The 26327-nt window shown below is 43.2% G+C and overlaps 1 pseudogene; it reads left to right on the top strand.

The window, feature by feature from the left end:
- Positions 1–15080, top strand: LOC131413359 (butyrophilin subfamily 2 member A2-like; annotated as a pseudogene).
- Positions 15081–26327: the final 11247 nt, after the last annotated feature.

Below are 26327 nucleotides of genomic sequence, written 5' to 3'. Positions count from 1 at the left end.
ATGGAGCCAGCTGCTTCCCTGCCTTTCTCCCTGCCAGGCTCCCTTCTCTTCTTCCACTCCTCAGCTTGTTTGGACTGGTCTCAGGTAGGGTCCATGCCACTAGCCCCATCAGCTTCTCAGAAAGAGAAATCAACACTCCAGTCTGCAAAACGCTGCTGTCTGAAGAAGTACTGCAGTTGTGTTCATTCATCCTTTCCTTCTGCACATGCTCATTGAATTTATACCAGTGTGTCCCATCGAAATACAATGGGAGCCACAAAGGCCAACTTCATATACAATTTTAAGTATTTTAGTACCTACATTTAAAAAGTAGAAAAGAAACAGATGAAATAGACTTTAGTAATATATTTTCTTGAAGTTTAAATGACCAGAATAGTATTATTTAAGTTTTAATTAATGAAAAATATTAACACTGAGATATTTAATATTTTTTAATCTAAATTTTAAAAATTGCGTGTGTATATTTCACATTTCAGCACATTTCATTGGGACTAGCTAGTGGCCACCATATTGGACAGCTCAAGTTTATCCTCCACTCCAGGCACTGTGCTAGATTAGGGAATGGACGCAAACCTCTCTGAGCACAGGGTCAGTAGGGGGTGCTCAGTGTATGCTTCTCAGTGTTGTGTTCAGGAAGCATCAGCAGCCTCAGTAGATAATCCTACTAGGTATCTATTGCTGCTGACCAGCCACAGCTACTGGCCCCCAGAATCCTCAGCCCAGGAAGCCCCTGTGGCCCTAGAAAGAATATGTCTGAAAGAACATATTAGAAACTGAGAAAGAATCTGTCTGTGCCCTGGAATATGCACTTCCTTTCCTGCCTTAGATATGTGATGGCTGGTGCCCCTGTTTGATTCTACCCCTTTGTTGAACACACCAGTTTACTGTCATGGGGCCAGCTGATCCAATCCCGGCCATGGTCAGAGGAAACAGCGTGTTATGCTGCCACCTGCCACGTGAGAAAAGTGCTGAGGACATGGAGGTGGGTAGTTCAGGTCTCAGTTCTCCCTGCAGTGCTTGTGTATAAGGACAGGCGAAAGAGGACAGAGGAGCAGATGGAGGAGTACCAAGGAAGAACAACCTTTGTGAAGGGAGAGATCAGCAAGGGAGCATGGAACTGATCATCTACAATGCCACTGTCCCCGAAAACGACATCTACCACTGTTATTCCTAAGAATGTAAATCCTACGATAAGGCCATCATGTGCCTGATGGTGGCAGGTGTGTCATTTCATTTTGTTCCCTTGCTTTTTCACAGTGTGACTCTTGGGGAAAGTTTCTCTCCTAACCTCAGGCCCATAGCAGAACATCAGATATTTGTCTAGAGTACCCTTTACATAGGAAGGGTAGCTTCCTCCTGCCCAAGGGCCAAATGCATGGGTTTGCCCTGCTAAGCTGTGGGCATCACCTCTTGAAAAGCAGACACAGAGCTCAGCTGTAGCCTTGAATAGGGGAGAATGTTGAATCCCCGCAGATTGTTCTCTTTTTTTTTTCTGGGGAAGATTAATCCTGAGCTAACATCAATGCCAATCCTCCTCTTTTTGCTGAGGAAGATTCGCCCTGGGCTAACATCCATGACAACCTTCCTCTATTTTATATGGGATGCCGCCACAGCATGGCCTGACAAGTGGTGCATCGGTGCGCACCTTGGATCTGAACCCATGAATCCTGGCCCGCCACAGCAGAGTGCGCACTTAACCGCTATGCCACCGGGACGACACCCCAGATTATTCTTATGTTTACTTCTAGGAGATCTCTGAGGGCCTTCTTTAGTAACATGTTTTAGAATTAGACATTTTTATTGTGAAATATAACACATACTGAAAAACTCATAAAACATTAATGCACAGATTACTGCATTATTATGAACTATAATCCATATAACCACTACTCATATCAACACATAGAACACTGCCCATTGCTGACTGGTGTTAGTTTGCTAGGGATGCCATAACAAAATACCACACACTGAGTGACTTAAACAACAGAAATTTATTTTATTTTCTCACAGTTGTGAAGGCTGGAAGTCCTAAGATCAAGCCGTCCGCAGGTTTGGTTTCTCCTGCGGCCTCTCTCCTCAGCTTGCAGATGGCTACCTTCTCACTGTGTCCTCACATGGTCCTCCCTCCGTGTCTTCACATGGCCTTTCCTCCATGTGGACACATCCTGGTGTCTCTCTGTGTGTCCTAGTCTCCTCTTCTTGTAAGGACTCCAGTCACGTTGGATTAGGGCCCACCCTAACAGCCTCATTTTAACTTCATTGCCTGCTTAAAGGCTCTATACCCAAATACAGTCACATTCTGAGGTACTGGAGGGTAGGGCTTCAACATACAAATTTCATGGGAACAGAATTCAGTCCATAACATGCCCCTTCTCAAAATCCCCAACTGAAACATGTTCCTAGGAGTGGAAGTGTTGTACAATGAGAAATATATATTTTCATACTTAACAGACATTGCAAATTTATTTTCCAAAGAGTTTGTACCAATATACACTCTCACCAGTAGTATATGATGCTCTATAAATTTTTCATTAAGTCCAAAGACAAGTTTTTCTCATACAATTTCAATCCATTTCTCCTTTCTACTCAGTGGTTTTCCATGACTGTGAGGATCAAATACCATCCTTGACTCTTTTCACCCCCCTATCCTTGCTTTCTCTTTAAAACATATAACCGGCTTGCATAGTATGTATTTTACTTATTAATCCTGATTACCATTTCTCTTCCACTATAATGTAAACTTCATAAAGGAGTATTCTCTATTTTGCTTCTGCTGTATCCACATCTTTAGAACAAAATCTGGAGCATAATAGTTGCTCCACAGATATTAATTGAATGGAAACATGAATCTGCTCCATGAGCTGTAAGTGGTCATTATCATGCGTGAGATATCTCTAGTCTACACCTGAGGTCTGTTTTTTTAACTTTTCTCCATGAGCCTCTGGTCAGTCCATGTATTTAATCATCTTTAGGTGTGCATTAGTCAGGATAGTCCGGGTTATACCTGTAATAAGTAGCCCTCAGATCTCATTGGGTTATCATAACAAAGGTCTGTTTCTAACACATGAAACATGTCCTCCATGAGTCTGCTGGGATCTCCTTCACACAGAGCCTCCTCAGGGCCCTGGAGCTGTGTGGGTCACCTTCACAGAGTGGAAGAGCCTGCAAATCACTCACTGGCTCCTAAAGCTCCTCCTGTGAGGTCCTCATGTTACTTATACTCACATTTCATTGACCAAAGCCAGTCACATGGTTGTGCATCAGCACACAGGAGAGAGACGTGCAGTCCTAACCGTGTGCCCAGGGGAACTGAGAATGTTTGGTGGACAGCTCTAAAGACACCCTTTCAGGCTTTTGTTACTGGACATTCTTTTAAAGCTTCATAGTCTAAATTACAACCAGAACCAGTCAGAATCTGACTCACACCAGCATAGACTGATATATATCCAGCATCTAGCAAATTTCTTGGCCCCTGGTAGGTAATTAATAAATAGTTATGAAATGAATGAGTGAAAAAAACAAATTGCTGGAATCAAAATTTGAGTGCAGGAAATTGGGCTCCCTCTCATCACGGCCATTCATAAATTCATTTAACAAATATTTAACAAACATTCCCTGTGTTAAAGTCACTGTTCTAGAAACCAAGGATATATCAGAGAAGAAAATTCATGAAGATCCCTACCCCCCTGGGGCTCCCATTCTAGAGGGTGTGGAGAGCAAGAAATGAAGTAATTAATAAAACTGTATTTTATGTCATATGGTGATGAGCCCTGGAGACAAAAGAAAGCAGTGAGGGGTTGAGAGAGCTGGGGACATGGAGGTAATGTAATTGTAAACAGAATGATCTGGGAAAGCTTTACTGAAAGGATAGCAATTGAGCAAAACCAGAACGCAGCGGGGGAGTGAGCCATGCACCTCTGGGGCTGACTGAGAGGCTCCGATGTGAAATCCCATCCAGCACAGCTCTTGGCACGTGGCTTCTTGATGCAGAACCATGTACTTGATCATTCAAACTGTACCCTTTGGAGAGTGAGGGGAGAACTGTCAATAACTGCACCAGGACAATGAGACAAACAAGGACTGCCCAGCAAACAACAGAATGTGGACATCTCATTCTTGATAAATATTCATTTTGCCTTTTTTCTCTTTCCCCAAATACTAATTGCAGTGAGAATGACTCATGTGAAAACAGGTAATTTCATGAAAGCCTGATTAAGTACTAAGCCTGTCGGCCCCACAGAGAAAAAGAGTGAACATTCAGCCAGGAGGAATTTGGCAAGGCTTCAAAACAGAAGTGGCATTTAACCTGGGATTTCTAGGAGTTTATTAATAATGGCCTTAAAGTATGACCTCGCTCCTAGACTCAGTGTATTACACCTTAGAAGAAACATTTGAGGACTGGAAAAGCCTGGAAGACACATGGAAATCAATGGCATTTCAGTCCATCAGACCAGTGGAAGTGAGGTTTGGGGACAGTGTGAACTTCCCAGGGGCCTCCAATCACAGCTGGTAGGAGACCTCATCTTTGTTACTCAGAAGGGCACCCTTGGTATCTGATTAATACAAAATATCACGAAAGGACTCTTTCTCAATCTGGTGTCCTGACTCTGTTCACAGCAGCACTGCATAGCTGACAGTGTGGGTGTGTATGTGGCAGGAACCCTCTGCTCTTTCCCTGTAAACATGAAGCTGTACTGGCCTGCCCCACTCTGAATTGAGTTGTTGTAGAATTGTTTGTTTGTTTGTTAATTGCTTTTTGTTTATTTAATTGGCTGGCTGATTTTCTCCTTAAGTCTATTATCTCATACTTGCCATTACTGAACCTCATGGAATATTTTGTAGAATTTCTTTCCAACTTGCATCATTCTTTTGAGTCTTATCTCACTTCCAAGTTTCTGCGTGAGCCTTTCAATACGCAAACACGCAAACAGCTTTTTGTTTAAGAATTAAGTGATTGCTTTAAATTTGTCTTTCCTATAATTTGTTGGATAGGGTTAATGAAGGAATTGCTTAAAGGCAGTTTGGATGATGGCTGGACACTTGGCTAAAGGGACATAAGTCTCCCAGGACCACGCATTTGCACCTCTCTCTTACCCAGTGTTCTCTTTTATTGAAGATTCTTTTAAAGACAGAATAAGTTAGGAAGAATCTGGGTTCTTAAGATTTTTGATGATGTTCTGCTGACACTGAGGAGGTGATATTGTTACCTTAAGGATGCAAAGAGGATCCAGATCTTTCTAATAGGTGGATGTTGTCGAGGGAGTATAATAAAATCACTAAAATTGACTGAACCCATGGGAGGTAAACATCTCTGAATTGGGGTAAGGGTTGACTTTCACATTAGCCCTGTCCATTTTCCGTAAACCAGTAGCCTCTTATGATTATCAGACAGCTGTGGTGATGTGAAGTCCTAAACCAGGAGAGATGGGACAGTGTTTGAGGTGAAAAGATTCTTAAGATTCTGCCAGCCTGGCAGGTGTCTGTCCTTATTACATTAACCTAGAGCTTCAGGAAGCCAAGGCTACTGAGAAGTCCTCTCAGGTCCGAAAGTGAAATCCTGACCCTGCTTGTTTCAAGTCAGAGTAGACACAGCCACACAGAAATGAGAACATTAAAATGTCTACTTGAATGAACCAATCAAAAAACATTTATTAGGAGGCAGATGCTTGGTAATGTGATGGAATCTGTAAGTGGAGCAGAAAGGAATGTGCAATGGAATCCTTTCTCCTTAGGCATCTCACCATTTATTTGGCATATTGGTCTCCTGGTGTTCTCCAACTTCAAGTCTTTCTTCCTTATCTTCTTCCTTACTTTCCTCCTTCCTATCTTCTTCCTTTCTTCTTTACTAGGTCCCTCCCTCCTTTTCTCCCTTCTTCCCTCCCTTCACAGATGCGATACTGCAGGAATGCACGGAATATGCAGAATCAGTTTCTCTGGGCCCTAGACCCTTGCTGTCTCCCTCCTTCCCTTGGCTCTCACCATTAAGAACTGATCTTCTAAGACACTTGGGCGAAAACACCATTGTCTTTTTATCTGAGCCCTGGTCTCTCTCCTCAGGCCTGGGCTGTAAGCGCTTCACTGAAATCAAGGGCCATGAGGACGGGGGCATCCAGCTGGACTGCACATCTGTAGGGTGGTACCCAGATCCCCGAGCGATTTGGAAGGACCCCTATGGTGAGATCGTGCCCGCCCTGGAGGAAGCTTACACTGTGGACACAGACAGCATATTCATGGTCACCATGGCTGTGACCATCAGGGACCTCTCTGTGAGGAACGTGTCCTGCTCCATCAACAACACCCTGCTTGGCAAGGAGAAAGAAACTGTGATTTTCATTCCAGGTTAGTTCCCTGTCCTCTGGAGGCTCATTGCATGGAGGCAGGATGTTCAGCAGACAGATCGGAGCCTGGAGTGAGGATGCGGATGTCGGGGCATGAGGTGGAAGAGTCCTGGGCCCTGAAGGGCTGGAGGTTGCAACTGAGTTGAGGCCTCTCCCCTTGTCACAAGGGGAAAATCAAATAGTCTAAAAAACACTTGGATAGGAGTCTCCTCTCTGAGGGTAAATCTGATCATTTTTTCTTGTTATGGTTCATATCCTACAGCCATTTTTAAACATTTAGAAGAATCATAGCCATGGAGAGTGGTCTGGCCGGGTGTCGATCTACACCCAGAAGTGCTGCTTGCTGAAGCCCTCCCTTCCTGCCCAGGGGATTTCCCAAGGGACAGAGCAGGGAAATTCTCTGTCTACAGACATTCATCAATTCATTCCACAAATACTTAGCAAGCATCACATTTGTTCAAGGCACTGTTCTAGAAACCAAAGATAAATCACAGAACAAATTACAGAAAGATCCCTGCCCTCATGGGGCTCACATTCTAGAGCAGCAGAGAGCAACAAATGAAGTAAATAAGACAAGAAGTGAAATAATTAATTCAACTGCAGATTGTATCAGATGGTGATAAGTACTGCAAAACAAAAAAAATAATAATCAAGGAGAGGATAGAGAGTGCTAGGGCAGAGTTGTAGTTATAAACAGGAGGGTCAGAGAAGGGTCCATTGAAGAGATGGCAGTCGGCAATTGAGGAATGAGCCATGCAGACATTTGAGGACTGAGCAAGCCAGGTAGCAGGAATAGCATATGCAAAGGGCCTCAGGCAGGAGCTTCTAGAAGTTTCAAGGAACCTTCTCTCAAGAGGCAGGTGTGGCTGGAATGAATTGAGTACAGGGAGAGTTGGAGGAGATAAATTCAGAGAAGCAATAGGTCCCAATCATATAGGGAAATGTGGGCCACAAATGAGCCTCAGCTTTTAGTTTGAGTGAAATAGGAAAAATTGTACTTTTTGAGCAAGAAATAACATGATCTCAGTTAGGTTGCTGTGCTGAGGATAGACTGCAGAGTGTGTGGGCAGAAGCAGAAGGAGGGCATTGCAATATTCCAGGCAAGAATGGATGATGGCTTGTCCCAGGGTGGCGGCTGTGGTGATCCAGCATGGCCGGTTAACTTTTATTCACCCTGATCGTTCTCATGGTGACTCCAGGTGTTTCTGCTTTTTTGTCTCCTGGGCCCCCAGCTCTGGCAATCACTGTGAGGTGACTCATTCTCTATCTGGAGTCTCTGAGAGAGAAGCCAACACAGCAGCGACCTGGTGGAGCTCTTTAGATATGAGTCCGGAGGGGCGCTCTCATCCCAGGTCTCATTTTCCTCACTAAATGAGACTTTTTTGGCTCCCTTTTCAGACTCCTTTATTCCCAGCACATCTCCCTGGATGGTGGCCCTGGCTGTCATCGTGCTGACTCTGCTCCTCCTCATTGCTGGGAGCATCTGTCTTATCGAGAAACTCCACAGGGAAAAAGAGATTCTCTCAGGGGAAGAAGAGGTTGAAAATGAAGAGAAAGAAATTGTAGGTAAGGAACTGGGGAAAGAACATGTGAAAAGGAGAAGGAACATCGCGTAGAAGGTAAAAGAGTAGGAGGACATCTCACTGTCACACAAAGGACACAGCTCTGACAGCTAGAGACCTTGGAAACCGAGAGAGGACATGAATAGAGGAAGAGGAAGGGCTTGGAACTCACATCCTAGGAATTAACCCTCAGAGCTTGCTTGCTTCCATTCTGCAAGTGTTGCATCCATTCACCGTGCTACATGGAGCACTATATTGTTAAACAAAAGCAAACCTAGATCAGTACATTTAATCTCCAGCCACGTGATCATATATCATTTCTGGTATCTTGACAATTCCCTGGGCAGGGAAGAGGTAGCATGGTGATGTTCATAGAAAGGGCCAGTCCTTCATCATTTAATACAACCTTAGATTCTCTTAGTTCTTCTATTGAGAACATTCATTTTTTTCTGGCTATTTTTTCAGAGCGACTTCAGGAGGAATTGCATAAGTTTAGCATTTTCTGAACTACTCCAGGCACAATTTGTGCTGGATTTGTGCTGCTTGGTTAGCCATTATCTCATGAAGCTCACCCTCTGTCTGTCCCATTGCAGGATGGAGAAGAAGCCTCTCACATGCTGGTGAGCACCTCTGACATTCCCTCAGATCCTGAGCTTCCTCCCCACTTCCAGCCAAGAGGACACATTAGAGGACACGAACAAGGGGGCCCAAGGCTGGCTGGGGCCAACAGGGGGCTAGGGTGGGTTCACTGGCAGTGTCCAACCCAGACCTGGATATCAGCTCTTCTGTCAGGGAATCCTTACAGCGCTCAGTCAACTCTACGACTTCGTTCCCACCAAACTTTATTTCTTAGAATAATTTAATTCATGAATACAGAGGTCTACCATACAAGTGGACCTCCCCAAAGATTATATTGTAGTAATTTTTGCCTGTGGATCCCAAATTAATTTGACAGAAGTCAATATTGGCTTAGCTATCTATAACCTGGGGGAGGGTATACACTGCATAGTCAAAGAGCCATGTGTGTGAAAGGCAATAAGCTTCCCCAAGCCTGTCTCGGGGGTGCACGATAGGTGTCGTAAATGCCTTCCTGCTATAAGAGAACATCCATGCTCAGTGTGTAGTCTACGAGGTGAGGGGAGGTGGGCCAGCGAGAGAGCAGGGAATCCACTTGCCTAGTCCCAATGAGTGCTTTACAATTTACGGTTTGTCAGCATCTGCTCAAAAGCACCAAAGAATCCAGGCTTTACTAGACCATAGTACTCTGAACATTTCTCCTTCCTCTTTTGAATTTCAAAATTGTCATAGTCAGACCTATCAACTTGGGGAACGGAGAAAGTCATTTTTACACAATAGCAATGTAGATTGACTAAGTAATAATGACTTCAGGTGGGAGAGTCTGCAGAATGTCAGAGTCTGAAGCATTTCCTGTATCCGGAGAGGTCATAGCTGCAGACTTCAGACCCATGGTGTTAAAGCAAAACTGGATGGAAATAGTTCCCCCTAACTTTTGCCAACATACCTCTCAGGAAGCAGGTTGGCTTTTGGTGACATTATGCTCTTTTTTCACTCTTTGAAGGGTGCCTTTGTTAGCCATTTAAATCAGTTGTCATCTGGTTAAACTGGTGGAACACAGAGGATCAATGAAGGGACCCTTTACTGCCCAGGAACCTGTGTAGGGAGAAATTAGCCTTGATTGCTTCACTGGGAGATGGAGAGGACCTCTTTGCTGGTTTAAGCCAACTGGGAAAATTTCTAACTAAAGAGAGTCCCAGATATAATTTGCCTTTTCTAGAAAAGGGGACAGATCTGAGAATGCTGAGAGGAAGTGGGAGACATTAATTTTACCTCATTTGCTAAACTTGTACATTTCTTAGAGCCCCAATTATCCTCTACCTGAGGCAACGCTTCTGTCACTCAAGAGATGGAAGTGCAGCCTCAGTAATTCTCAGACTGTGAGCTGCCTGGAACCTGGGATCAAGGGGCCTCATGGAAAAGGCTGCCACATGGGAATCTCCCTCTAGCTTTCTGGGACCCCTCTGGGGACCAGGAATCACACAATGTCCTGAGACCCCAGGCCTAAATCTGAGACTTCCTCTGCAGCCAATGTGCTCCTGGACCCAACACCACTCATCTTGAGCTCTTCCTGTCAGAGGACCACAGAAGCATGAGACGGGACCCCCACCTCCACCCCCGGCAGAGCATGCCTGACAACCCAGAGAGATTTGACTGAAAGCCTTGTGTCCTGGGGCTGGAGTGCTTCTTCTTTGGGAGACATTACTGGGAGGTGGAGGTCAAAAACATGTTGGTGTGGGCTGTGGGGGTTTGTAGAGACAGTGTTGAGAGCCAAGAGGAGGCCCAACTGGTTCCCCAGAATGGCTTCTCTACCCTGGAGATGTTTGGAAACTAGTACCAGACCTTGTCCTCTTCTGTGCAGATTCTCCCCCTGACCAGGTGGGTGTCTTTCTGGACTATGAAGCTACAGATGTCTCCTTTAGCAACATGACGGACAGATTGCACAGCTACTCATGTCTGTGTTCACACTTCTCTGGGACCCTGAGACCCTTCTTCAGTCTGGGACCTGATGGCACCCACCTCTTCATCTGCCCAGTATTTACAGGGGCCCAGGAGATCACGGTGCCTGAGGGTGGCCTGATCCTTCATGGGTTCAGAACCCACTGCAGCTACCAGGACCAATTACCTGGTCTCAGAGCCAAGTGGAAAAGCCCTGGCGATCTCTACTACCACAACACAGCACCCTGTGAAGGAAAATGGGCTCTTTTTCTCTCTGGTCACATAAGAGAACCTCCTCCAGGGGCCCCCTTGACACAGTCTTTGGGCCACAACCCCATCTCTCCCTTACTAGGCTGTTGCTTTATTAATCAGTTCACTCGTAACCACGAGTCAAGGCCTAATCTCAGGAAACTTGGCTCCCAACCAAGAAGAAAGTGTGAGAAAGTGACAGGCAGAAAACCTGCTACTTTAACATCAAGAGTGACACATTCAGTCTGATCCTTGAGGTGACATCAGACACTGTAAACTTTTGCCATGGACAACAGGACACACTATGATGTAAGAGGGGAGGAGGAAACCACAAACAGACATCAGAGTAGAGGAAGCAGGACCAGTGCGGTGGGAGGGGGCCAAAGCTGTTGGCGTGGTCAAGCCCCATCATTACAGCTAAGGGGTCCCAGGAGCTGATGGTCCATTTCCAACTACCCTCAGGATTTCCAGACCACACATTAAAACTCCCCAGACCTAGAAATGGAATGAAGGATGAAGGATGAGGACACATCTGGATCTGGCCTGGCTCAGATGTCCCTGCAATAAACAAGGAGTCAGGACTCAGTTATTGAGTAGGGACTAAGGTTTCAGGTCCCAGCTGAGCAGGTGAATACTGGACCAAATGATTCATAAGATTCAGATTCTGTGGGGAAAATAGCAGCGTCCAGCTTTTGGTCTTTAGACAGTTAAAATTTATTGAGGACATCAAAGAGCATTTTCTTATTTGAGTTGTATCTGTCAATATTCATGGCATTAGAGATTGAAACTCAAACTGTGTGGCTGCTGTCTGCTGGCTACATGCTGTATCTGCTGTGTGCTGGGTACACAATATGTCCGTTGTGTGGTGGGTACATACCGTCTCTGTTGTGTTTTGGGTACATATCGCGTCTTTCATGTGGTGGGTACATGTTGTTTCTGTTGTGTGGTGGGTGCACACTGTGTCTGCTTTGCCATGTTGTGGGTACATGTTGTGTCTATCTTGTGGTGTGTCCCTGGGGCAGTGGCAAGTGTGGAAGAGGGAGACCAATTAGGAAACAATAGCAGTTTTCTATGCAAGAGATGATGATGCTGGTTTGGACCATAGTGGTAACTAAGGAGTTTCAGAATTTAATGTGTTCAGGATTTATTGGAAGATAGGATTTGCTAATGGAATAGATGCTGGGAGAGAGGAGGATAGAAGCAAAGATGACTTTCAGGTTTTGCCTTAAATATCTGAGTGGATGTTGGGAGAGTAGGAGAAAAGTATTTAAATTGTGTTTCCTTTGGTGGTGGCATTATGTATGCTCTGTGTGCCTGTGTGCTTGTGTGTGTGTTTCTGGTTTTCTATGTTCAGCACATGTTACTTTTGTGGTCAGAGCTCTCTCCTGTGGTGGATAGACTCACTGTCCCCAGTTATCCTGTTGTCATCCTTGAGACTTTGCAGTGCCACTCCTCGTTGACTTTGGGCTTGGCCGTGTGACTTTTTTGGCCAATGGAATGTCAGTGAAACAGAAGCTCTAAATAAGCTTGCATGGTTTGGCTTGGCTCCTTTGCTTCTGCCGTCTGCCAGGACTGGGAGAAGCACATGTCTTGTAGCTCCTGGTCTCAGAATAAAGATATCTCTGGAGTTGACAGGAACCCACCTCCAGCCTGGATTCCAGCAATCAGCCAAGCCCAGGTGAGCCCACCCCAGATCAGCTGCCCTCCAGTCACCCTGCAGATCCACAAAGGACAAAAGTAAATGTTGGTATAATCTCCTAAGATGTTTGATGTTTGTTTTGAGGCATGATTGCAATAGAAACCTATCTAACACACATACACCCAGTACAGAGTAAATGTTATTGCCATTATTATTTTTATTATAATGATGGTAACTCGTTGTCACTGATTGGTTAGGGAACTATTTTGGATAGATCTGAGGTTCCCCATTTTGTGTATCAGAGCAGCTTAATCATCTTGCTAAGAATGAAGGTGGGGAAGGAACACGAGGAGGAAAGGCTCTTGCTCTTCCTCCCCCAAAGGGAAAGCGTTGAAAACAGGATTAATTTCAGGGCAGGATTTGGATAAAGGATAATCTTGGGGTGAGAAGACTCCCTTGCACCAGAAGACTCCCACCTGCTTCCTATTGCATGAAGTCTGTTGAAGGAAGGAGAGAGCCTCTTATTCCACAATGAGAAAGAAAATTCTTCAAATGCAATGGAAAAGAAGTAGAGCAAATGGGTAAATAATGATGACAGTTTCTCTCTCTCTGTCTCTCTCTCTTTATATTCAGCCAATGGTTTGGGCACCCACCCCTGTCTTTCAGGCACTAACTTAACTCCTTGAAGTATGCAAATGTGAAATAGATGAGGGCCTTGTCTTGCAAAAGCTTGTCTGATAAGGGGTAGGGTTAGAAAGTCAGCAAGTCCTAGGCATCTGAAACTGAGTACTAAGAGGAGACTGGATATCCTGAAGTCAAACTTTTCAAATTCCACAAATTGGCCTCAGGTACAGTCTACTTTTGAAACAAACAGAAATAGGGTTTAAAGGTATCAGCTTCATTCAGAGCCTGGAGCAGCCGTTACAAGTGCTCTGACTCTGTCAGTTATAAATTACCATCCCTGGACCTTAGACTAACATTTCTGGAGAGTACCTCTCTTTTGGCTAACCATAGCCCCACAGGAAATAAAAAAAAAGGGAAAACCCAAAGCAGTAGCAATTGTCTACCATATTTGTTTGCTCTTCCCCATGTAATCAGAAAGTGGGACTTGCTGTTAATATGTTTTCTGAATAACAGCTTTCTCCCTTGAGACTGAGAAAACTAACTGTCCACCAAAATTCATCTTTTTCCCTTTCATAATACAGATTTGTCACTGATAATTAGTTGTCCAGCCAGGAAATACATTTCCCAGCACCTCTTGCATCTAGGTAGGTGCATGGACTCTTTCTCACCAATGGAATATGGGTGGAAATGAGATGTCTCCCCTCTGGGCCAAAGCCTTTAGGAGGTGGCCACTTTCTCTTCCTTCTTTCTGGCTACATGCAGAGGACTCTGTGCTCTGGGGACGGGGAGTCAGATAAAAGGAGTCACACCCACGGAATCTGCCTGCCAGCCAGGAGCACCTGCATTGATGATGATGTGAGCAAGAACTCAATTACTGTTGGGTTCAGCCCCTGACATTTGGAAGATATTTGTTGTAGCAGCTGGCAATACTTTAAGCAACATATTCACCTTGCACTTTCTAGAATATATAGAAACAGCAATAGTTCTTCAGGGAGGTAGTATCTCAAAATGTTTTCTCACTTTCCCCAGCTTGGAAGCCCCTCCCTAAATAGCTCTGATGAAAATGGCATCAGAGGAATATTGTAACATTCACACTGCAATCAAGACGCCCAGGCCTAGAGCACATGACCTTGTCCATGTGTCTGGGGCTTTCATGTGTACATTTGCAGTATCTGGGGAAAAAAATGTGCCTTCAATGGCCCTGAAGTTTATATACTTTCAGATTCCGCTTTAAGGAAAAGATAAAAATTATTCATATAAATTAATTACAGGCCCTTCGAAGGGACTCTGAAATGTGAGTTTTATTATCATCTCTAAATGCACCTTTCAAGCCTACAGAAGAGGATGGGCAGCAGGGGAGGTGGGCTGGGCAAAAAGAAAGAAGACTGCCTGGGCCAACCCCCTGGCTTAGCTGTTAAGTGCGAGTGCTCCGCTACTGGTGGCCCGGGTTCCGATCCCGAGCGCGCACTGATGCTCTGCTTGTCCGGCCATGCTGAGGCCGCATCCCACATACAGCAACTAGAAGGATGTGCATCTATAACATACAACTATCTACTGGGGCTTTGGGGAAAAAAACAGAGGAGGATTGGCAATAGATGTTAGCTCAGAGCTGGTCTTCCTCAGCAAAAAGTGGAGGATTAGCACGGATGTTAGCTCAGGGCTGATCTTCCTCACCACAAAAAAAAAAAAAAAAGAAGAAGAAAAAACAAAAAAGAAGGCTGCCTAGACATTTTCCCTTTCTGAGCTAAGGTGCTTGGTAACAAAATGTGAAAACAAAGGAGTCTGCAAAACAGTGTAAACCTCGAGAGTGCTGCTCCACCAGCAAAGGAACATGGAGCCATGCAAAGTGACAGGGTAGAGAGCTTCTTGCCAATCTTTCAAATGAGATCATAGGACAGAATTTAATTTGTTTTAAAAAATTAAGAAATATGATAATTCTTGCTCCAAGAGTGTTGTGGGCAAGTTTTGTCCTAACGTCATGGTCTTTCTTCCACACTGCTCCCCATTTCATCTGAGGTCTCCTCCTCAGAGCTCCTCTCCCCCTCTCTGCTCCATGAATGATCTTGGCTGTTGGCATGAGGCCCCCCTTCTGTGGATAACTCATCTCTCTCAAACCCAGGCCTGGCTCTCCATCTGCCGGATGAGTCTGTCTAAACGGCCCACAGACACCTCAAACGCAACATTTACTGAGCTGCCATCATTATCTCCCCCTGCTCCTCCTTCTGGCTCCCCTGACCCAGCAGTGGCTCTGATGTCCTTAGTTACCAAGTGCGACCTTGGAATCATGCCAGAAAACACATTCTCTCTACCCCACCTCTGGCAGGTGCCATTTCTATCCATGGCTGGCTGCATAATTTACAAGGATCAGTGCACAATGACAATGTGAGGCCCCTAGTTTAAAGAGCTGGAACAAGTGCTTTTAAAAGTACTGAAATATAAAGCTTTTCTCTTTCTTCTATAGTCTCTCTCTCTCTTTCTCTGGATTCATCATAATGGCTTTTATTTGCTAGTTGTTATTGTTTTAAGTAAAGAAACATTGGCATTTTTAATTATCACCATGAATTTTACCATTCATATTTATAGTGTGCCATGTTAGTTTTAAATGCTAATGTAAGAACATTTAACTCAGGTGTGGAATCACTAAATCTGCATCATTTATGTTTTATAGCATGAACATGTATTCCATTCTTACCAGAACAGTGGAAACCCTTCACAAAAAAACTCAACTTTTGTTGTTTCTCTTCTTGGCGTGTGTACATTCTACCCACACTATCTTTGGCTTACTAATAAGTAAGGAAAGACTGGAGGGAAAAGTAACTATGGTTGCCCTATCTTTTCCTTATCTTCTATGTCATCATTTTTAGCATAGTGGTAGCAAAAACAGGGAAGTAACACACAGAAGGACATGACAGTATTGTGTTTCTTAGAACTCTTTTACTTCTTTTTGCATTTGAAGCAAAGTTTGGTTCAAAGGGGAAGCATGACCTCTAAGGGCTGTCAGCATCCCCATTTACAAAGTCGTAGACGAAACTTGCTTACTCAGTCTGAGTTTTGCTGAATTCCCACACCTATGGATCCACTGGAAATCTGTGCCCACGGAGCATCACAAATACTATATGTGAATGGAGAGGAAAGGAATAGTGGACACGCATATTGGGCATATATCCTTATGTACATGCTCTGTTGTTCCATTGGATTTCACTCAAAAAACACAAGTTCACTGGACAGCCTCATGCAAAAGAATGAAACCGAACCATTATCTTACACCATACATAAAAATAACTCAAAATGGATTCAGGACTTGAATGTAAGACGTGAAACCATGAAAATCCTAGAAGAAAACATAGGCAATAAGTTCCTTTACATTGGTCTTAGAGATGAATTTTTGAATTTGACACCAAAGCAAAAACAATAGCAAAAATAATCAAGTGTGACTACATCAAACTAAAATGATTCTGCACAGCAAGAGAAATAATCAGCAAAATGATAGGCAACCTACTGAGTGGGAGAAAATATTTGCAAATCATATATCTGATAAGGAGTCACAAGCCAAAATTTACAAAGAACTCATACAACTCAATAGCAAAAAACCCAAACAATCCAATTTAAAAATGGGCTAAGGAACTGAAAAGAAATTTTTCCAAAGAAGACCTACGGATGGCCAACAGGTACATGAAAAGGTGCTCTACATCGTTAATCATCAGGGAAATGCAAATCAAACCACAATGAGATACCACCTCACACCTGTTAGGATGGCTATCGTCAGGAAGACAAGAGTTAACAAGCATTGGTGAGGATGTGGGGAAAAGTAAGCCCTTGTGTACTGTTGATGGGAATGTAAATTGGTGTAACCACTATGGATAACAGTTTCGAGGTGCTTGAAAAAATTAAAAGTAGAACTACCATATGATTCAGCAATTTCACTTCCAGGTATTTATCCAAAGAAAATAATAACAATAACTTGAAAATATATATACACCCCCACGTTGATTGCAGTATTATTTACAGTAGACAAGGTATGGAAACAACCTCAGTATCCATCAATGAATGAACAGATAAAGAAAATGTAGTGTGTGTATATATATATATGTATATATATATATATATACATATATATATATACACACACACACAATGGAGTATTATTCAGCCATGATAAAGAAGAAAATCTTGCCGTTTGCAACAACTGGATGTACCTCATTATGCTAGGTGAAATAAGTCAGAGAAAGACAAAACTGTATGATATCACTTATACATGGAATCTAAAACAAACAAAAAAAAAATTTGAACCCATAGACACAGAGAATAGATTGCTGGTTGACAGAGACAGGAGTTAGGGGTTGGGTGAAATGGATGAAAGGAGTCAAAAGGTACAAACTTCCAATTATAAAATAAATAAGTCATGGGGGTGTAATGTATAGCATGGTGACTATAGTTAATAACACTATATTGTATATTGGAAAGTTACTAAGAGAGAGGATATTAAAAGTTCTCATCACAAAGAAAAGAAATTTGCAATTATGTGTGGCGATGGATGTTAACTAGACTTAGTGTGATGATCATTTTGTAATATATACAAATATTTAGATATTATGGCATATACTTGATACTAATATAATCTTTTATGTCAATTATATCTTAATCTTAAAAATGCAAATTCAAAGATAAAATTATTAAGAATTTCAAGATGGCAACAGTCGTGAGGTCCTTCTGAGTGGAAGGTTCCATGCCATTGCACCGGTGACACCCATATGAAGCCAGCCCTATTTCTTTCTCTTTATCACCTCTTGGAACGATCCCTTTTCTTCAGCCCCCTGACCTCTGTCTATGTCAGTGAAATTTCTCCCCTGGACTGTTACAACACTTTCCTTACTTCCTGTTTCCTTTACTATCCTTCCTCCACATTGTCCTAAGAGAGACCTTCATAAAGCACACATTTAATCTGGGCCTCTAATCCCCTCTCCCTTTAAATTCATCCATGAAAATAATATGAAATGCTAAGCATGGCTTCTAAGGCCCTCTACGACCTGCCCCTATCTGGCTTTACAGTCTCATTTTCTCCACACCCTCCACCCCTGACAAGCAGTCTTATACAAGGAAACACCTGACTGGTGGGTAGTGTTGCCAGATTCAGCAAACAAAAATACAGGATGCCTATTTAAATTTGTCCCATGCAATATTTGGCAAATATTATACAAAGAAATTATTTGTTGTTTATCTGAAATTCAAATTTAAACTGGGTAATATTTGAAGTAGCCGCTCTCTCTCTCCTTTCCTCCAAGTCACACCTCAGAGGCCAACCCCTCCTGGAAGTCTCCCTGGCCTCTCCCATCACTCCCTTTATCACAGCACCACCATACGGATCCTTGTTAGTATAGTTGGTGTTGTTCAGCCCCCAGCAGACTCTGGGACCCGATAGCCTGATTTCAAAGTCTAGAAAGAGTCCCTCTTCTCTAATTGTGACAAGTTACTTAATCTCTTTCTGCCTCACTTCTTGTATCTGTAAAATGAGCATGATGAGGATGGTGGTGATGAGGGGAACAGTGCCTGCCTCCGAGGGTTGTTGTGAGGACTCAGGAGTTCACACGTGTATAAACCACTTAGAATGATTTCCAACACATAGTATACGGTAATTATTTGCTCTTTGAATGAGTTGGCTGTGAATTCCTGGCCAGCAGGAACTATGTTCTATTTATTGCACTCCTGGCTCCTCATACAATATCTGGTACACAAATGAGGCATGCTTATTGAATGAATGGTCTGCTATAAACTCCAGCGTAGAACCTTGAGAAGGAAGATTAGAAAACTTACCTGGCCTTCGGCTTTATCTTGGGTCAAGAGGGCTCCAGTTGACAGGGCTCTATCTTTACCAGACACCTGGCTGTCCTTCCTGGGGCAGCTCTCCAGCCTGGTTTCTGCTACTTCCACACACCTGCCTATTTCTGGGTCTCATCACCTCTTCGGCTTTTCCCTTCTCCTATCTCCCAGCAGTGTTTGCTGGATCTGCAACTGACCCATCTCTGCAGGCAGAGAGAGGGGACTACTCTGAACCCCACTGCCTGGCCTCAACTGGTCCAGCCTCTGACCTAGGCTCTTCTGCTCCTATAACTCAACTCTCAAAAACTCCAGAGAATAAATGTTTCAGACACTCAACTCGAGGTGCTAGAAGACAGGGGAAGTAGAAGGACAAAGGGGAGATGTGCAAGGAACATTCTGTGTGAGGTATGGTGGAAAGCCCAAGAGGGAACAAGAAAACCATATTATCCCTTTTATGTAACTCTCTTTGGGCAAATAAGCTCAGGGGGAAGAACAAAGACCCCCTGTGTGTTAGCCAAGGACCTTTGCACTCTCATGTGTTCTCAGCTGGCTGGCACTTTCTCTCCTATTCTCATTGGCTGGCTGTGGCCATCAAGGGCCTGTGCCAGTCTGAGCTGAGGTCCTGCTCCCCAAGTCAGTGCTGGGGGCAACAATAGGCCAAAACAATGTGGGCAGGGCCTGCTGCACAGCCCAGAGGTCAGGCTTCACAGTCAGACAGAGGCAGTTTCAACCTGGCAGTGTTGCTCACTCCCTGAGTACTTTGATCCAGACTCCATTTCCTAAAAACTTGGGATCGTAATATCTCCCTGGCTGGTTTTGTGCAATGAAGGATAAACAAAAACTCACCCCCGGGGGCTTGCGTGTGTCATGAGGATGCACACAGCCCCTAGAGCAGGGGGAAAACTGAATAACTACTGGGTATTAATATTGGGGTCTTAGAGAGAGGGCACAACAAGGATTCTGAACTTTGATCTTTTCCCAGGAAGGAGCAAAGTTTGGAGGAATGAAGGAGAGATTCTTCCTCTCCTCTTCTGTGATCTTCCTCACATCAGAGAACTCACCAGTTTTCACGTGGGAAGATAATGGGAGGCTCAGAAATTCTCTTGAGAAGAGCAGGTGTATGTGTGCATTTCTGAGGGGCCAGAGCTGCATATACAAAGCAATTCTCATGCAGTTGAAGAAAATGTCAACAGGGTAAAGAATGAGAGATGATGAAGATTTGGGAGGCATTGGGAGGCATGAATGTCCTCCATTTTCCCCAACGATGTTAAATGTTTTCACATTACAGTGATTGGGAAGGCAATGTTGGATGTGAAGAACACTGGCAGTGAGTTAGAATAACAGTCACTAAGTTTAATCAGAGAGGTCCAGAGCTGTCACTGTGTTAAGATGTGTTAAGGAAAAGAGTCATTAAGCCACCCTCAATCTGGACGTTTACTTTGTTTCTGTAAGTTTTGGTAGCAGGGATTGGACTGAAAGTCCTACAAGGATCTTAGCATTCACAGAACCACAGTAGCAGCAGGGCTGAAAGAGAATATCCTAGAGGCATGCACTGTTCTAGAAAGAACTGCCTGCAGCCGATTGTGGGATGTTCATCCTATTGTTGGGGAGGCAGCTATTGTAGCTGCAGAGGAAATTTTGGGGAATGGTGGTTCTCACTTCAAAACTTTACTAGCAAGCAAGAGGTGGGAGGAGAGGATAGAGAAGAGGAAGAGTTGAGACACGATGCAGTGTGGAAGCAGACTGATGATGGAGCTTAAGGAGCGCTGCCCACAGCAAGAAGTCTCACACAGAAGTGAGACTGCAGCCTTGTCTTCCACTTGCTCCTCCTCCTCCTTCACCTCCTCGTCAGACCCCACCTGTCTGGTACATTTTGATGCATTCCTTCCCTGTGCCCAGGAATCCCCATCCTAGCTAGACCCCGCCCTTGCACCATCCAGGAGATGCCTTCATCTTCTATCCATTGAATGGTCCTTTGTAGAGAAAGCCTCTCTGTCTGAATGAAAAGACAAAACCACCAGTTCAGGTGTCCACACACCTGGGACCAGGGACTCTTTCCCCCTAGGGAGCCTCCAGATCTGACTCTCAGAGTTAAGCAGGAGCATCTTGAGACCAGGGAAAAATTACAAGGCTAGAAATCAGAAAACCAACTAGCTCTGAGCTTGGACAAGTCCCTTAAAGCATCTTAGCCAAAGAAGTAAAAAGTGTTTGTGTGATTCAAGGTAATTCTCAGTGGTAGGCTCCTCTTCACTATTTTGAGGAAAAAGGAACAATTTCTACCCATTCCTCCAGAACTCAGTTTCAGTTCTATATTTCAGGGGTGATTTGTGCCTCCTTGATTTAAGTCCCAGGGGCTTTTTTTTTTGCTTTTTTTGTAATGACTCTCAAAGTTTCTGGTTTTCCAACCGTCCAAGAGGAGAAAATGGGGCAAGGCTGGAGTCACTATCCCAGCCAGGCCCCTCCTTTCCATTGGGCTGGCCCTGGAATCTTGTAGAATCCTTGAGGCATCCTCTGTGCACCTGACACCCCTCTGTCTTTGGCCATCTCCTGCTTTTCTCTGCAGGAACAATGCTCAGCAATTCAGCTGAGGCACGCTCTTCCTGAAGAACTTTCCTTGGGCAGCAGCTCAAGCAGCTTCACTCTTGCTTCTTCTGGGACTTCTCCTCGTGGGTGTGCTGGGCTTCATCTGGAAACTTCGCCTTGAGAAAGAGCAAGAATGCAGGACCAAATGTAAAGCAATCAGAAGATGGAGGTAGTGAGGTACAAAGAAGACTCTGGAACAGGGAGTTGCACAGAGGGTAATGGAGAGGACAAAGATGAAGAGGATCAGGGGATGTTTTCACTAAGGTTTTAATGCAGTCCTTCCTCACTACCGCCAACCCTGATCCATTTCCTTCCCCTCCTGTGACCTGACTATGCCCTAGTGTTCCTAGTTCTGGGACAGCTCCCAGGACTTGCTGCACACAGCCCAGGAAGGGGTCTCCCAGAGGACCAATTGCCTGTTAGACCTCACTCCTCTGCTATGGATGGTACTGATTAGATTCTTGTCCAGTTGCAGAGAAACTCCTAAGAGAGCTCAGTAAGTTCTGTGCTTCCCTCTCCTCTGTGTACCGTTTGAGACCCTCTCAGGTGCCAGTTATCTCATGAGGTCTCTTTGGTCTACTACAGGCTGAAGAAAAGACCAGAAAGTGGATGGTGAGTAAACTAGAATTTTTGTTTCTAATCTAAGATTATTGGCCTCGTGTAATATGTGCCTTTATCCTGATTTTTTCCCTTGAGGCCTTGCTCACTCCTACACAATCTGGACTTACCTGTGTAAGCCCAATATCTCTGGCTCACAGATCAAGGATGCCCCAAAGGGTTTTAAAACCTGTGTCCAGAACTGAACTCAATATCCTTTCCTGTCAACCTGCTCTTCCTCCTGTGCACCCTTGATTCCTCAAGGCTGCCACCACGCACCCAGGTGGGCTCCTTTCCCTCCTACCCCTCAGGGCAGGTCCTTTCTACTGCTTAGCCCAGGGCCCCTTCTCAGCAGGAACCACCTCCCCCAATTTTTCTCTTTGATTTTTTCTTCTCCTCTGATCCCTGGGACTCAGTTTACCACAGCCCTTCTCTTCACAGCCTCACCAACAAACCACTCTACCTGTCTGGTTTCTGCTTCCCTTCCCCCAAGAGCCACTGCTGTCCTTTCCCTCTTAAGACTTTTAAGACTTAAGACAATAAACATCAGCAAACAGACAAGAAATCTGGAAAACAACCAGCATAAACACATTGCTTTTTAGAAGTTATTACAGTATTGATCGTATTCTAGATTTTCAGAGTAAACTTGCTAAAACAGACATCTGATTATATTTCTCTCAGTTCCCAGACCTCCTGTGGCTTCCCACTGCCTTCTGCAGTCTTTCTGGCTGAGGGATGCTACAGAGATTCATAAATTCTAAAAGAATTTTCACAATTTTTTAAATAATCACCTTAACGTCACTTTATTCTAAACAAATACAACCTAAGCACAGTCTAGCTCAACTGGTTAATATCCTGTAATTAATTATCCCTGAGTGGTTCCAGTTTCCAAGCTAACTGCTATGTTTATAATCCCATCAGTGAGAAATGAGCTCCCTACTGACACATTTTAACTTTCGTTTTTGTATTTTTTTACTTATTTTTTAGAGATTTAATATTCTTATTAATTTTTAACTTTTCATTGAAGTATAATACACTTAAAGAAAAATGTCCATGTCATAAGATTGTAGGTCAATGATTTGTTTTTATCGAATAAATTGTCATTAATAAATAAATCTGCCTCATGTAGTTTCAAAATTGTAGCTACTGTAGCTAACAGCGTCAGGCACAAGCCCCTAGCTAATCTGAGAGATGGTGGCACTGCTCATAGTCACATCCAATAATTTACCTATGCTTGTCGCAAAGAAAAAAAGAGAAGATACAGCTCAACCCTGGGGAGGAGTTTTGTCTGTTTTTTAATGCCCTCTCAGAGTTCTGTCTCCTCTGTCAGAGCAGAACCAGTTTACAGGTCAGCAGTGACTTAAGCTCTGCTTGGAAACCTCAATGACCTGGAAACTTATTTTTGATTCATTTCCATGAGGATTTATCACTTTTTAGGTATTGAATTGTATCCCCCCAAAATTTATATATTGAAGTCCTAACCCCCAGTACCTCAGGATGTGACTTTATTTGGAAATAGGATCATTTCAAATGTAATTTGTTAAGATGAAGTCATTAAGGTGGCCCCTAATCCAGTATGACTGCTGTTCTTATAAAAAAGGTAAGTTTGCACACAGAGACATGCCCACAGGGAGAATGCCATGTGAAGATGAAGGTAGAGTATCTGGGTGATGCTTCTACAAGCCAAAGAATGCCAAAAATTGACCACAAACCACCCGAAGCTAGGAGAGAAATGTGGAACAGAGCCTTCTATTACATCTCTCAGAAGAAACCCACCCTGAAAACTCCTTATCTTAGACTTCTAACCTGCAGAACTGTGAGACAACACCTGTCTGTTGTTTAAGCCTCCACTGCAGTGTGTGGTACTTTGTTACAGCAAACTAATATATCCCCCTTTATAACATGGTACCCTGGGTCATTGCCAATTTTCCTGATCCTTAATTTGGCTTTTATCTTAGGCTTTAACGAGTGGCCCTTACAACTGTGTAATCTTGGGTCATTCGTTCAACTCTTTAAACATCAGTGTCTTCATCTGTATAATTAGGATAATATTCATACTTACATCATAGGATTATTGTGAGTATTAAATAAAATATGTATATAAAGAACTTCTTAAAATATTTCTAAAGAGTACATTTTGTATAAATATTAGCTATCAATATTACACATTAAGTCACAACCTCAATAAATTCCTGAAAACCGGAACTTGTACAAGCCACATTCTCTGGATCACAGAAACAGGTGCAAAATAAGTAAATAAAAATAAATTATCCCTAATAACAAATACAGAAAAGTACATAAAAACTGTAGTTACAGACTATTTGAAGAGAAGGCAACCATGACATCAAAACTTATGGATATAGCCACAAAATAGTTCTTGCATAAAAATGTAGTTTTTAAGGGTCGCATCTTTTTTTAAATACAATATTTTAATAGAAAATTTTTTGTTCTTTGTTGATTCCTGACAACATTTCACCTGCTACATTTCCAGGTGTTTCTTTGCACTTTTAAAAATTAATTAATTAATTAATTATTTTAGCCACAATAGTCCAGTTTTGATCCATCACCATACATATGTGTCCCTTTACCTTTGGTCCTCCCCCAAACCACTTTTCCACTACTAACCACTAATCTGTTCTCTTTTTCTATGTGTTTGTTTGTTTATCTTCCACATACCAGTGACATCATAGGGTATACGTCTTTCTCTGTCTGACTTATTTTGCTTAGCGTAATACTCTCAAGGTTCATCTACGTTGTTCAAATGGCACAATTCTGTCTGTTTTCACGAGTGAGCAGTTTTCCACTGCATATATACACCACATCTTTATCCATTCATCCATTGATGGGCACTTGGACTGTTTGCACTTCTTGGCTATTGTGAATAATGCTGCGATGAGCACAGGGGTGCATAAATCTTTTTGAATTAGCCATTTCATGTTCTTTGGGTAATTACCCAGTAGTGGAATAGTTGGGTCATATGATATTTCTACTTTTAATTTTTTTGAGATATCTCCATACCATTTTCCACAATGTTTGCACCAGTTTGCATTGCCACCAGCAGTGTCTGAGGGTTCCCTTTTCTCCACATCCTCTCCAGCACTTATTATTTCTTGTCTCATCAATTATAGCCATTCTGATGGGTGTGAGGTGATACCTCATTGTAGTTCTGATTTGCATTTCCCTAATAATTAGTGATGTTCAACATCTTTTCATGTGCCTGTTGGCCAACTGTATATATCTTCTTTAGAAAAATGTCTGTTCATATTCTCTGCCCATTTTTTGATCACGTTGTTCATTATTTTTGTTGTTGAGTTGTATGAGTTCTGTATATATTTTGGAAATTAACTCCTTGTCAGATATGTGATTTTAAAATATTTTCTGTTAGTTGGTGGGTTTTCTTTTCATTTTCTTGATGGTTTCCTATGCCCTGCAGAAGCTTTTTAGTCTGATATAGTCCCACTTGTTTATTTTTTCTTTTGTTTTCCTTGCCTGAGAAGACATGATATTTGAAAGGATACTGCTAAGACCAGTGACAAGGAGCATACTGCCTACGTTTTCTTCTAGGAGTTTTATGGTTTCAGGTCTTACATTCAAGTCTTTAATTCATTTGGAGTTAATTTTTGAGTGTGGTGTATGATAATGGACAGCTAATCTTCAACAAAAGAGCCATACAGTGGAGAAAGGAAAGTCTCTTCGATAAATGGTATTAGGAAAACTGGAGCATCACGTGCAAAAGAATGAAAGTAGACTGAATTTTGGAAAGGAAGTTTCTCAGTGGTTAAGAAAGCAGGAAGCACTCAGGAAAGGGGGTTGTTTTGCCCCTTTGCAGCTGCAGCATGACCTGGTGAGAAATATTATTTCTGTTAACTGTATAGTTGGTCTTATCAAATATGCCTGTTTTCCCATCCTGATGACTGGCAGGGAAGATTTTTACATTTTGAGCTAAATTTTACATTCTCACCCCTATGTAATGTAATGCCCACTCTCCTATTTTATTTTGTCTCTAAACTCAACTCCATGCCTTTCCTCAACTCTCTTTTTTTTTTTTTGTGGTGAGGAAGATTGGCCCTGAGCTAACATCTGTCCTCAATCTTCCTCTGTTTTTCCTTGAGGAAGATTGTCGCTGAGCTAACATCTATGACAATCTTCCTCTATTTTGTCTGTGGAATGCAGCCACCACATAGCTTGACAAGTGGTATGTAGGTCCACACCTGAGACCCAAACTCACGAACTCTGGGCCACCAAAGTGGAGTGCTTGAACTTAAGCACTATGTCACTGGGCCGGCCCCTCAACTTTCTTCACAAGTGATTTCAGGCCTGCTCTTCTTCAAGTGATTTGTGGGCCCTACGTCCTACAGGTCCTCCAGAACATCGATTCCCTTCTCGTGTTATCAACGGAAAAGA

This window comes from Diceros bicornis, chromosome 14 (assembly GCF_020826845.1).
Source record: "Diceros bicornis minor isolate mBicDic1 chromosome 14, mDicBic1.mat.cur, whole genome shotgun sequence".
In the NCBI taxonomy this organism is placed as follows: domain Eukaryota; kingdom Metazoa; phylum Chordata; class Mammalia; order Perissodactyla; family Rhinocerotidae; genus Diceros; species Diceros bicornis.
This window is presented reverse-complemented; position numbering and strand designations above follow the sequence as displayed.